Source organism: Panthera uncia, chromosome X (genome assembly GCF_023721935.1).
Source record: "Panthera uncia isolate 11264 chromosome X, Puncia_PCG_1.0, whole genome shotgun sequence".
NCBI classification, from domain to species: Eukaryota; Metazoa; Chordata; class Mammalia; order Carnivora; family Felidae; genus Panthera; species Panthera uncia.
The window spans coordinates 35,499,965-35,512,996 of NC_064817.1; positions in this window are offsets into that span (position 1 = coordinate 35,499,965).

Consider the following 13,032-nt stretch of genomic DNA (forward strand, 5'->3'; position numbering starts at 1 on the left):
GAAAGAAAGAAAGAAAGAAAGAAAGAAAGAAAGAAAGAAAGAAAGAAGAAATTAGAAAGCTAGTTCTTAGTAGTTGAAAGATATGGCAATTATCCTGGTTGTAGTTAAGGGTACAGGTAATTCATTTTAAGTAACAAACCACTGTATTTCCCTTCCTGAGATCTCAGTGAAAAGCAATTTCAATAAGATAGAAAACACCAAATTGAAAAAGTGGTTGATTTGGCTTTTTTCATCACCTCATGGACCAAATCAAAAAGATTGTAAAACTGATTGCCCCGATTGTAAAGAAATGTACTGGCCGAGAAGAAGGAGTCGTCCTGAAGTTAATTCAGAAGCAAATGCTAAAATTGATGAGTGTTTTTCTTAATTCTTTTTTGTTTGAGAATGGAGAGCTGATATTGCTCAGATTTAAAAACAAAAACCAAAAAGAGGGAACTCAGGAGTCACAACTGGATTGCCATGAAACATTACTAGGAGGTCTGATAGACTCAGGGTGGGTCACTGAAGACAGAAGACCTGGTATAAGATACTAGAGAGGTCTGTGTTCTATGTGTCCCTTTGTTTTGGAGAGTGAGAGATGCCATGTACTCCATAGTGGAAAGGTCTATAGCTTTCCTAACTCTGGCTTGCTGCCTTGTGTTAGCAAAAAGTTACTTTGGGAGTCATGGCTCCAAGATTTGACACTCCTATTAAGAATTTTAGTTTTTTAAGTTTATTTATTTATTTTGAGAGAGTGAGAGAGAGAGAGAGAAAGAGAGAGAGAGAAGAGGGGAGGCACAGAAAAAGAGGGAGAGAGAGAATTCCAAGCAGGCTTTCCACCATCAGCACAGAACCCAACACGGGGCTCAAACTCAAGAGATCACGACCTGAGCTGAGATCAAGAGTTGGATGCTCAACCAACTGAGCCACTCAGGTGCCCCAGCGCTCCTATTAAGAATTTTAGAAGTTAGAAGTTTCCCATAATGTTAGACTCAAAGGGAGAAAAAAATTACCAATGGGTGATGAAAGATCTGGCCCTTTTTTGAAGACCTTAACATGTTGTAGGGCTGACTTCTGCAGTTCCCCCCTGCCTGCCCTTGCCACCTCTCTGACAGACCCCCTGTGGCTTCCTCCTTCTGTGTTTTCCAAGGGCAGACACTGAGACAAAGTTTGGGGTACACAGCATTTACAGATATACACCATTATCTGGGAAAGGAAAGGAGGAGGAAGTAGGACAGGGAAGAAGAAGAACTCAGAGGTTGATGTAGCCCAAACAAAGCCTCAGCCAAGTCAGGGGGAGGTCCTGAGTGAGTTTTGCTCATCCGTGTTGTCAAGCCTCTGGCCTTTCTATCCCACCTAGCATGATCTTGGGCATGACCCCAGGTGTGAACTCTGGCCAAGTGGGTCTCTGCAGTCCTGGTGGATCATGGAGGAGCTGACAGCCGGGGCAAGTCCTTCCCTGGAGGGGGTTCCAGGTGTCCCCTCTCCATGTCTACCACACCTATACTCCAGCCATATTTGAATTTGCCAATTCCTCAAAACTCACAGAGCACTTTCCTGCCTCTTACCTTTGTGTCTGCTGTTCCTGTTCTCGAAACACTCTCCCTCCCCCCATTATATGCCTAGTTACTTCTCGTAGCATGTCTCATAGTTTGTAATGTGTACTATTTTGGGGACTAGATTATTTGACTAATTAGTCTGCATAATTATTTATCTATTGCTTATCTTCCCTATTATGTTATATATACTATAAGCTCCATGACAACAGGATCGTGTGTACTTTCTCTTCAGAGACTAGTGGAGTGCCTAGCGTATAGTAAATACTCCGTAACCATTGAATAAATAAATGTACAATGGGAAACGCACCCTGGAGGCCCTGAGGTCCTACTGAGAGAAGTATCAGAGGTGGGAGAAGGGTATTGGTGAAAGGTGGAACCACACTCAGCTAGTACATAGAGCTGGCTCTTCAACAATGAAGCATATGTTTTCCATTCAGAAGTTAAAAATGCAAATCATTCTACTCTTTAAAAAAGTCACCATTCTCCCAATATCATTGAACTGAACACATATTTGGGAGCTGGTAAGCCATTCTTGTGGCAAAAATCCAGGTCGGAATTCTTCCTTCCTAGCACTACACCTCATGGGACGTTTTGTCCCAATGTATGACATGATGACTCTCAGAATACTCGATAATTCTCCTTTCAGGAGCTTCTGTAGATAAAAAGGTCTAATTCCCATTGTCTGGCTAGCTCTGAAATAAACCAGATTCAGGTGCTTACATAGCTGGTCCACCCCACGGGGACAGAAGGATCTTACACCTGTTACCCAGACCCTACACCCATGAGGTCCCAGCATGGCAGTTCATTAAGACCTGTCTCATAGGTAGACAGGGTAGGAATAAGTATAGTTACCATGTATGTATAGTTACTATCAGCTATACCTAGGCTGTGCTAGTAGTTTCCATGTGGGATTTCTTTCTCGACATTACCCAAGAAACACGTGTTTCCCAAATCTGGAATCCTCAGAAAAATCATCTGAGAAATTCAGAAAGTGAGAAAATGTATTATAATTCCCCTGAAAGAATTAAAATTTAAGAGTCAACAGAGAGACATCACTGTTCTGAAGGAATTCACCGACATCAAATGGAAGGCAAGAGTAAGAAACCCAGACACACTGGGTAGAAGGTATAGGTCAACATTTTCAGGGCAGGACCATGGAGAAAAGTGATCATGATCTTTTCAGTCTTGTTTTCAGCCGTTGTCACTTAAAAAGTGTGTTTATGGCCGTATCTGCTGCCAGTGGTGAGTCATGCTTCTTGGAAATAAAATAAGTATTAGTCCATTCATATGCACAGTATACTTTAGAATGTTTAAAAAATTTTTTTAATGTCTAGTTATTTCTGAGAGAGAGAGAGACAGAGTACAAGGGGGGTAGGGGCAGAGACAGATGGAGGCACAGAATCCAAAGCAGGCTCCAGGCTCCAAGCTGTCAGTACAGAGCCCGACGCGGGGCTCGAACTCTGGACGGGTGAGATCATAACCCGAGCTGAAGTCGGACGCTCAACTGACTGAGCCACTCAGGCACTGCTACACAGTATACTTTAAACAAATCCTATGAGTTGAGGCTCAAGAAATAAGTTTTGGGAACAAAATAGGTCCTCAATGTGGCAATTTTCACATGTGATTTTATGTAGTACTGTTAAACTTAACCTTGCTAAGAGATACAAATATTATTTGAATACTGCCCAATCATGACAGCTGGCATTTCTAACTTCGAATATCTGTTGGCTACAGTTCTCTGTAAATATTACAAAACTTAATATTTCTTATTTGTTAAATATATATTTTTTTAAGATATCAGTAGTAATGAGTAAAGAGTATGAGCAATGTCAGAAATTTGGGTTAGATTTTTGGCCAGTGGGCCAGATCCCATCCACCGCCTGTTGTAGGTAAAGTTGTATTGAAACACGGCCTTGATCACTCATTTACGTATTGCCTATGGCTATTTTTATGCTGTAGCTGCACAGCTAAATAGTTGCAACACAGACCGTATGGCTTACAAAGCCTAAATTATTTACTACCTGGCCCTCTGTAGAAAATGTTTCCTAACCTCTCGGTTAGGTCAACGGAGGCTCTGGCATCCTACCAGAGCTCAGCTCTGGCACCAGCGGCATCTCTCCTGGCCTATCGCTCCCACCAGGAGGATCCTCCAAGCTTCCAGCTCTCCTGAGCTGGAGGTCTAAGGCTGATAATGGCTTCTTGTTAGTGTTAGTGGCAGGGTGACTCGATGTCCCTCGTTTGTTTTCTTAATTCTCACAATTTTGTAAGTAGACCTTAGTTAAAAGTCTTTTCATCTGGATCATCTGGGGTGAATTTTTCCTCCCTGGACCTGACCAATGCAACATGACTGCATGCCTCACCTTGGCCACATATGTGAACAGACCCCACTGGCAAGGGACGCCAGTTTATGCTGAGCCAGAGTGCTACACTGCCATGGCTAAGATGACTCATCTGTTGGCTGAGGAAGCCAACTAGTCTTCACTGTTGAGTTAGTGTCCCCAGTCTAGGCTTTGTCTTTAAGAATAGCTGATCCCTTTCAAACACTGTTGAACCATCCTCAAGGTCCCAGCATGCTTGGCAACTGAGTTTTGTACAAATTATACAAAAGCCAGTAAATTTCCATATCCCCTTTTCTAGTAAAATACGATGAGTTTAGGAATCTCCATGAGTTAAGCTGGTTTTAGTTTCTCTGCTGGTGTCTAGATCAATTTCTTCTAAAAGGGAGCTGACATAGTTTTTTCTTTCAAGTTTATACTATCAGAAGAACAAGTGAGTCTCTGTCTATATTTATAGGATTTTGGCTGGGATGGGAATGCCATGACATCAACTCCAAGTCTGGCTTTTTGCAGTTTTTATTTGATGAGGTGACTTACAAATTTCCTGTCTCACTACACAAGAAATCTGTCCTTGCTGGCATTTCTTTTTCAGGAAAGTTTTGAAGAAACGATTTTTTGGCAATGTTGATTATAACTCAGGTTGCTCCAAAGTTTTCCCAAGAATAAAAATATTATTTTCACATTTTCAATTAGATTTGCCATCCGAAGTATTAACTGCAGAATGTACATTTGACCAAGGGAGGTTATGGAAGAGATAAATTCTCATTTCTCATTGTGATGAGAAATCCCAAAATATGAAAATCCTAGATGGTACTCTTGACTTCAATAATTTTGTGTCCCATCTTTCTTTTGCCTCTTTTTTTGGATTATTTAAAATATCTTATACAATAATTAGTTAAATTAAATCCTACACTCCCATTCAAGGAGTGTTAATAAAAATTTTAGGAATGTCAGCACTCTACAATATTGATGGTTGTTAAGTTGTTACTTATGAGGAAAACACCATGAGAACAGTAAGTACTAAGCAAACTTAGTAACTAACACTTCCTTAGCTCCTTATAGTTTACAAAGCATTTTCTCACACATTGTCTCATTGATCCTCGCAATAATCTTGTAAGGTAAATATTCTTGACTCCCACTTTACAAATGAGGAGAGTGAAGTGAATTTATTTGCTCAATGTAATCTGCTTGGCAAGTTTTCATATTGCTAGTGGGCTCAAGACTGGCGTGGAATTGTGGGGTTGACTGCTGGGTCCTCCATAGGGAGGAATGGGAGTTTGGCAAACTGAACCAGCTGCAGAGAGTAGCCCCAGCAAGAACACCTGAGCAGGCTGATCCCAGAAGCTGACAGGAAGAGAAAGTTTGGGCATGCTTTAGGCAACCATTGGTATCAAGGCAGAGGCTATTCTAGCAGGTAAATCACAGCAGTGGAAATAGACACTGAGTTATTCTGGAGTGTTCAGGGAGAATTCCAGGTAGAAGCTTGGTGCCATGAACTGGGCCAACAAGGAGGGCAGGGAAATGCCTATCAGTGCTATTAATTCTGGGTTTCACCCATGGGGATACAGAGACTCCTGTTATATATCCTGCCGCCATTCCATTGACTGACTTTCTTGGTGGGCACTTTTGGTGGCAGGGACAGGGACAATGAGGGTAAGAGACATTAGGCAGAGGCTAAGCCTCGAGGGGCAGTTCTTAGTTCTCTTCTTCCATAGCCTGTGTACTTTCCACTGTACCTTACTACCTGTCATGGATGAGGCAGGGCAGAAAATGAAGAGGGTAAAGAGACAAAAGTCAAGTGACCAGTTGGTGAAGACAAAGACGGATCTCATCAGGAAAGGCTCAAGGTGCAAGCGAGTTTTTAGCTTATTCTCAAAGGAAACAGAACATATGGCCTGTTATTTGTTGTGACCCTTAAGAAAGTTAACCAATAGGGGTGCCTGGGTGGCTCAATCAGTTAAGCATCCGACTTTGGCTCAGGCCTTGATCTCATGGTCCATGAGTTCGAGCCCCGTGTCAGGCTCTGTGCTGACAGCTCAGAGCCTGGAGCCTGCTTGGGATTCTGTGTCTCCCTCTCTCTTTGCCCCTCCCCTGCTCATGCTCTGTCTCTCTCTGTCTCTCAAAAATAAATAAACGTTAAAAAAATTAAAACAAAAAAGAAGGTTAACCAATAATGTTAATTGTACTAAGGCCCAATCATATTTAATCATCTTTTCCAGGGAAGTCAGTTTGGTCAACTTTCTTCCAGTCTGTCTTCTTTTCTAAATATCTATTCTTAGTTCCAAAGACCGATTGAAGCAAAGGATCCTGTCTTGCATTTTCCATGCATATAAAAAGTCTTTAGAGCTGCACTCTTCAATTGGGTAGTGATTAGCTATATGCGGCTAATGAGAACTTGAAATGTGGCTACTCTTAACGAAGATGTACCATAAGTATAAAATATATACTGGGTTTTGGAGACTTAGTATGAAAGAAATGTAAAATCTCATTAATAATTTTCGTATTTATCACATTTTGAAACAATATTATTTTATATATAATGGATTAAATGCAAATATTATTAAAATGAATACCACCTGTTTCCTTTTCTTTCTCTTTTTTTTTCCTCCAAGATTTTATTTCAATTCAAGTTAGTTAACATATAGTGTAGCATTGGTTTCAAGGATCCTTTCATTTTTCTCGTGTGACTACGATAACTTTTAAAATTGCATGTGTGGCGAACGTCGTGTTTCTATTGGACAGTGCTTCTACAGGGAGAAACACCAGCCTCCTGAAGGGTTGCTCTCTTTCGACCTTTGCCAGATGATTCTCTTTCCCCTAGGCCAGTTCTAGCAAGTCAAATCATGCAGATTTCATAATTGGAAGGAAGGCTGCAAGTCATTTGGAAATTAGGTGATGAAAATGCAATAGGACCATAACTCCTGCATGACAATTTGCTTTTCTGAGCCTTTCTTATTCCAAATGGAATAGTCCCTGCTCTGTTCTCTCCTCTGGCTAATTTACATCTTATTTTCTTTCTGTCAGAAGTGTCATTTCCTGTGATTGATGAAACCGGCTTGGCTAAGTGCAAAAACAAGGCCACCATGGTATTCAAACTGGATTCACTACAAATATTTTCCTCCCCTGGATTGGGAAGAATTCATATAGTGGCTTGGAAACCCTTTGTAAAAATTGCAGTGTTTGGTTACTTTCGGAAATTGTAATCAAGATTATGGGAACAAAAAAAATATCATTATCCTTTACAAATATGAAAAAAATCGAGATGCTATGTGGCAGAACAATTTTTCTTCAACCCTAGGTCGTGTCTATACATGGCCTCTGAATTTGTCATTTTTTGACTCAAGGGTTTAGGGTCATCTTAGTGATGGGTTTCTACACAATTAATTAGATTGACCATGCAATAGATTTAATTCACTTGAGTTTATTCAGTTTTTAGAAATTACTTTAACAAGCCCACAGCCTTTATTTTATGAGCATTTCTAAGTCAGTAACAACAAAGTTAGAACTCTATAATTATTATTACTTGAAAATAAGTAGGGTACCTAGATGGCTCAGTCGGTTAAGTGTCAGACTTTGGGTCAGGTCACAATCTCATAGTTCGAGCGCTGCATCAGGCTCTGTGCTGACAGCTCAGAGCCTGGAGCCTGCTTCAGATTCTGTGTCTCCCTCTCTCACTGCCCCTCCCCCACTCTCATTCTGTCTCTGTCTCTGTCTCTCTCCCTGTCAAAAATAAACACTAAAAAATTTTTAGAAAAAGAAAATAAGAAAGATATGTTAATCAAAAGGAAGCAGACGCTTTCTTTTTAAGAGGCAGCTGGGACCAGCTAAATGGTAATACATACTCCCATGATGCCTTTTACCTGCTTTGCTTGAGTTTCTTTTTAAATTATCTTTATTGAATTTATTGAAATATCAGTAGCTCAGACTTGTTTATTGTTTTGTATTACTATGTTAAGTTACATATAGTAAAATTCACTATTGAGTTTTAACACATGCATAGATTTTTGCCACCACCACTAACAGGATATAGAACGATTCCAACACTCCCTCAAATTCTCTCCTACCATCTCTGTAGGCAGACGTTTGTCCCACCTATGATCCCTGGTAACCACACTGATGCGTTCTTTGTCCCTATAATTTTTGCCTTTTAAAGAATACCATATTAATGGAATCATGAAGTGTATAATCTTTTGAGACTGGTGTGCTTTAATTAGCATAATGTATTTGAGATTCATTCATGTTGCTGCAGCTATCAATAGTTCCTTTTTATTGCTGACTACACTATGTTTATCCATTCACGTAATCAGGGATGTTTGGGTTGATTCCAGATTTTCACAACTACAAATTATACTGCTATAAATGTTCACATACAGGTTTTTGTGTGAACGTAAGTTTCATTTCTGTAGGACTTCTGGGTCATACGTAAGTGTGTGTTTAAATTTATAAGAAATTGCCAAGCTGTTTTCCAGAGTGGCTGTGCCATTTTGCATTCCAGCCAGCAACATCTGAGAATTTCGGTTGCTTTTCAGACTCTCTGGCAGTAGGCAATAGCGGTATTTTTTTATTTTAGCCATTCTAGTAGGAGTGTAATGATATCTCACTGTAGTTTTAATTTGCATATCCTTAGTGATTAATCATGTTGAGCATCTTTTCATGTGTTCATTTGCTATCTATATATCTTCTTTGGTAAAATACCTATTTGAATCTTTTGCCCAGTTTTTAAAATTGGTTTATTTTCTCACAGAGTTTTGAGATAGGACTTTTGTCAGATATGTGACTTTCAAATATTTCTCTCAGTCTATGGCTTGTCATTTCATTTACTGTGTCCTTCACAGAGCAAAAATGTTAAATTTGGGAGCTGTCTATTTTTCCAATTTTTTCTGTCCTGTGACTTTGTTATGCTTGCTTATTACTTCCAGAAAAAAATTTTAAATGCTTATTTATTTTTAGAGGGGGGGAGGAGAGAGAGAGAGAGAGAGGTCATGAGCAGGGGAGGGATAGAGAGAGAGAGAGAAAGAGAGAATCTCAAGCAGGATCTGCACTGTCAGTGCAGAGCCCAATGCGGGGCTCGAACTCACAAACCATGAGATCGTGACTTGAGCCAAAACCAAGAGTTGGACGCTCAACTGACTGAGCCACCCAGGTGCCCCATTCAAGGGAACTTTTTGTAGATTTAAAAAAATTTTACACATAGATAATCATGTCATATGCAAAAATTGTCCTTTCTAATCTATGGACCCTTATTTCTAATTCTTGTCTTTTTTCACTACCTAGGACTTCTAGTAAGATGCTGAACAGGAGTGGTGAGAGAGAACATTCTTGCCTTGTTTCTGATCTTGGGGGAAAGTGTCCATACCGAAGTACAGTCTCAAGTATGATTGTAGCTGTAGATATTTTGTAGATATTCTTTATCAAAGTGACAAAGTTACTCTCTATTTCCTAGTTTGCTGAGAGTTTTTATCAGAAACGGATGCTGGATTTGTCAAATACTTTCCTGCATATATTGATATACTCATGATTTTTAGTTTACTGATGTGATAGATTATATTGATTTATTTTTGAATGTTGAACCAGCCTTGCATACCTGGAATAAATCCCATTTCGTCATGGTATATAATTTTTTAATATATTGTTGGGGATTTAATGCTAATACTTGTTGAGAATTGTCGCATCTATGATCATGAGAGATACTGGTCTATCGATTTCCTTTCCTGTAATGTCTTTATCTGATTGTGGTATTAAGGTAAATCTGGCCTCATAGAGTGAATTAGGAAGGAGTCTCTCTGCTTCTATTTTCTGAAAGATATTGTGGAGAATTGGTATCAATTCTTCTTTAAAGATTTGATAGAATTCACCAGTGAAATTATCTGGCCTGATGCTTTCTTTTAGAAGGTTACTAATTGGTGATAAATTTTTTTAGATGTATTTATTTAGAGAAAGAGAGTATGAGCAGTGGAGGGGCAGAGAAAGAGTGAGAGATAAAATCCCAAGCAGGCTCCATGCTGCCAGCACAGAGCCCAACTCGGCTCAAACTCATGAACCCGTGAGATCATGACCTGAGTGGAAACCCAGAGTCAGATACTTAACTGACTGAGCCACCCAGGTGCCCCAATTTAGTTTTTTATTCAGCATACCTACTTTTCCTTTTGTGAGTTTTGGTAGTTTGCATCTTTCAAGGACTTGGTCTATTTCATCTCAGTTATCAAATATGTGGGCATAGAGTTGTTCATAGTATTCCTTTATTGTCCTCTTAATGCCCATGGGATTGGTAATGATGGCCCATCTTTCATTTCTGATATTAGCAATTTACGTCTTTCTTTTTTCCTTGGTTACCCTGGCTAGAGGTTTATCAATGTTATTGATCTTTCCAAAGAAACAGCTTTCGATTTTGTTGAATTTCCCTATTAAGTTTCTGTTTTCAATTTCACTGATTTCTGCTCTAATTTTTATTACTTCTTTCCTTCTCCTTGATTCTAGATCTTATTTTCTTTTTTTTAAGAATTTTTTAATGTTTATTTTTGAGAGAGAGAGAGAGAGACAGAACATGAGTGGAGGAGGAGCAGAGAAAGCTCTGAGCTGTCAGCACAGAGCCCAACATGGGGCTCGAACTCACAGACTGTTGAGATCATGACCTGAGCCGAAGTCGGACGCTTAACCGACTGAGCTACCCAGGTGCCCCTATTTTCTTAACATATATTTAATGCAACAAATTTCCTTTTACACACTACTTTTGCTGCATGGCACAAATTTCGGTAAGTTTTATTTTTATTTTTATTTAGTTCCACATGCAGATCCTGAACATGTTTTGTTAGATTTACACCTATATATTTCATAGGGAGGGGCATTATAATTGGTATTGTTTTAAAATTTCAGTTTCTAATTGTTCATTGTTAACATATAGAAATGTAGATGTTTGAATGTTGATCTGGTGTCTGTGAGCTTGCCAAATGCACTTAGTAACTTTAAGTGCTTTGTTGAAGATTACTTGAGATTTTCTATGTAGGCAATAGTGTCATTTGGGAATATGGATAGTTTTATTTATTCCTTTCCAACATGTATAACCTTTATTTATTTTTCTTGATTCATTGCACTTGCTAGCATTTCCAGTATGATACTGAGTAAGAGTGATGAGGGTGGGCATCCTTGCCTTGAACCTGTCATTGGGAGAAATCATTCTTTCACCATTAAGTATGATGTTAGCTATAGGGTTTTTATGGCTACCTTTTATCAGATTGAGAAGTTCCCTTATATTTCTTGCCTGCTGAAAGTCTTTAATCATGAATGGATGTTGAATTTTGCCACATGATTTTTCTGTATTTTTTTTTTTTTTGGTATCATCATTTTTTTTCTTTTGTCTGTTAACATTGGTTTTCTAACGTTGAACCATCCTTGCGTTCCCGGAGATAAACACCACTTGGTGCGATATGTCGTTCTTTTACCATATTGCTACATTAAAAAGCTAAGATTCTATTGAAGATTTTTGTGTCTATTTTAAGAAGGATGTTGGTCTGCAATTCTCTCTTCTGGTATTCTCTTTGTTTGGTTCTTGTATCAGAGTAATGGTGGCTCACGAAATGAATTGAGAAGTGTCCCCGTATCTTCTTAAATGCTTAGCAAAATTCTACAGTGAGATTAGCTGGGTCTGGAGTTTTCTTTTTTGGAAGAATTTTAACTATTAAGATCAATTTCTTTAATAGATACAAGGCTATTCAAGTTATTTATTTTTTCTTGTGATGAGTTTTGGTAGGTTTTGTCTTTCAGGGAATTGGTTTAGTTTATCCAAACTGCCACATTTATGTGCATAGAATTGTTTTTAGTATTCTTTCATTGTCCTTTAATGTCTGTGAGTCAGTAATGATATCTCCTTTTTAATTCCTGATATTTATCATGTATCTTCTCTCTTTTGCTTGATCATCAAGCTAGAGGTTTACCAGTTTTCTTGATATTTTCATAATATCAGCTTTTTGCTTAATTGATATCATCTATTTTAGTTTTCTGTTTTACTGATACCATTGTTTTCTCTGTTCTCAATTTTATTAAGTTTTTTCTCTTCTCTTTATTATATCCTTCCATTTGCTGGCTTTAGGTTATTGTCTTTTTTTGATTTCTTCATTTGGAAGCTTAAGTTATTTATTTGAGACCTTTCTTTTCCTTCTGTTTTTAAACATTTTTTATTTGAGTATAGTTGACACACAATGTTACATTAGTTTCAGGTGTACAACATTATGATTCAAGTTCCCTATACATGATGTGTATAGATACATGACCTTTCTTTTCTAATTTAAGCATTTAATGCTATAAAATTTTCTCTAAGCACTACTTTGGGTACATCTCACATATTGTAACATACTTTATTTCTATTTTTATTCAGTTCAAAATATTTTCTAATTTTCTTGAGACTTCCTCTTTGAACCATAGATTATGTATGTGTTTGTTTAATTTCCAAATGTTTAGATATTGCCCAGATATCCTTCTGTTTATCAGTTTGTAGTTTAATCATGTTATATAGTCAGAGAACATCCTCTGAGTAAACTTAATTCTTCTAAGTTTAACAAAGTTTGTTCTGTGGCCTAGCATACGGTGTAATTTGGTAAGTATCCCCATAAACATTTGAAAAGAATGCGTATTCTCCAGTTGTTGGGTGGAGGGAAGGTTGTATAAATGTCAATTAGATCCAATTAGTTGGTGACGTTTATCCTTTAGTATCTTTGCTGATTTTTTGGCTATTTGTTCTATGAGTTGCTTAGAGAGGAATGTTGAAATGCACAGATATAATTGTGAACTTGTTTCTCCTTTCAGTACTGTCAGTTTTTGCTTCAGTTATTTTGCAGTTTGGGTGGCAGTTGCATACACATTTAGAATTTTTATGTCTTCTTGATGAATCATTATGTAGTGTTCCTCTTTGTCCCTGGTTATTTCCCTTATTCTGAAGTCGACTTTGTCTAATATTAACATGCCCACTCCAGCTTTTTTCCTTTTGATTAGTATTTGCATGTTATATCCTTTTCTATCCTTTCATTTTTAATGTACTTGTATCATTGTGTTTCAAGTAGGTTTCTTAGAGACAGGATACAGTTCTTCCTCTGTATGTGTGTGTGTGTGTGTGTGTGTGTGTGTGTGCATGTGTGTGTGTGTGTGTGTGTGTGTGTGTGTTGTTT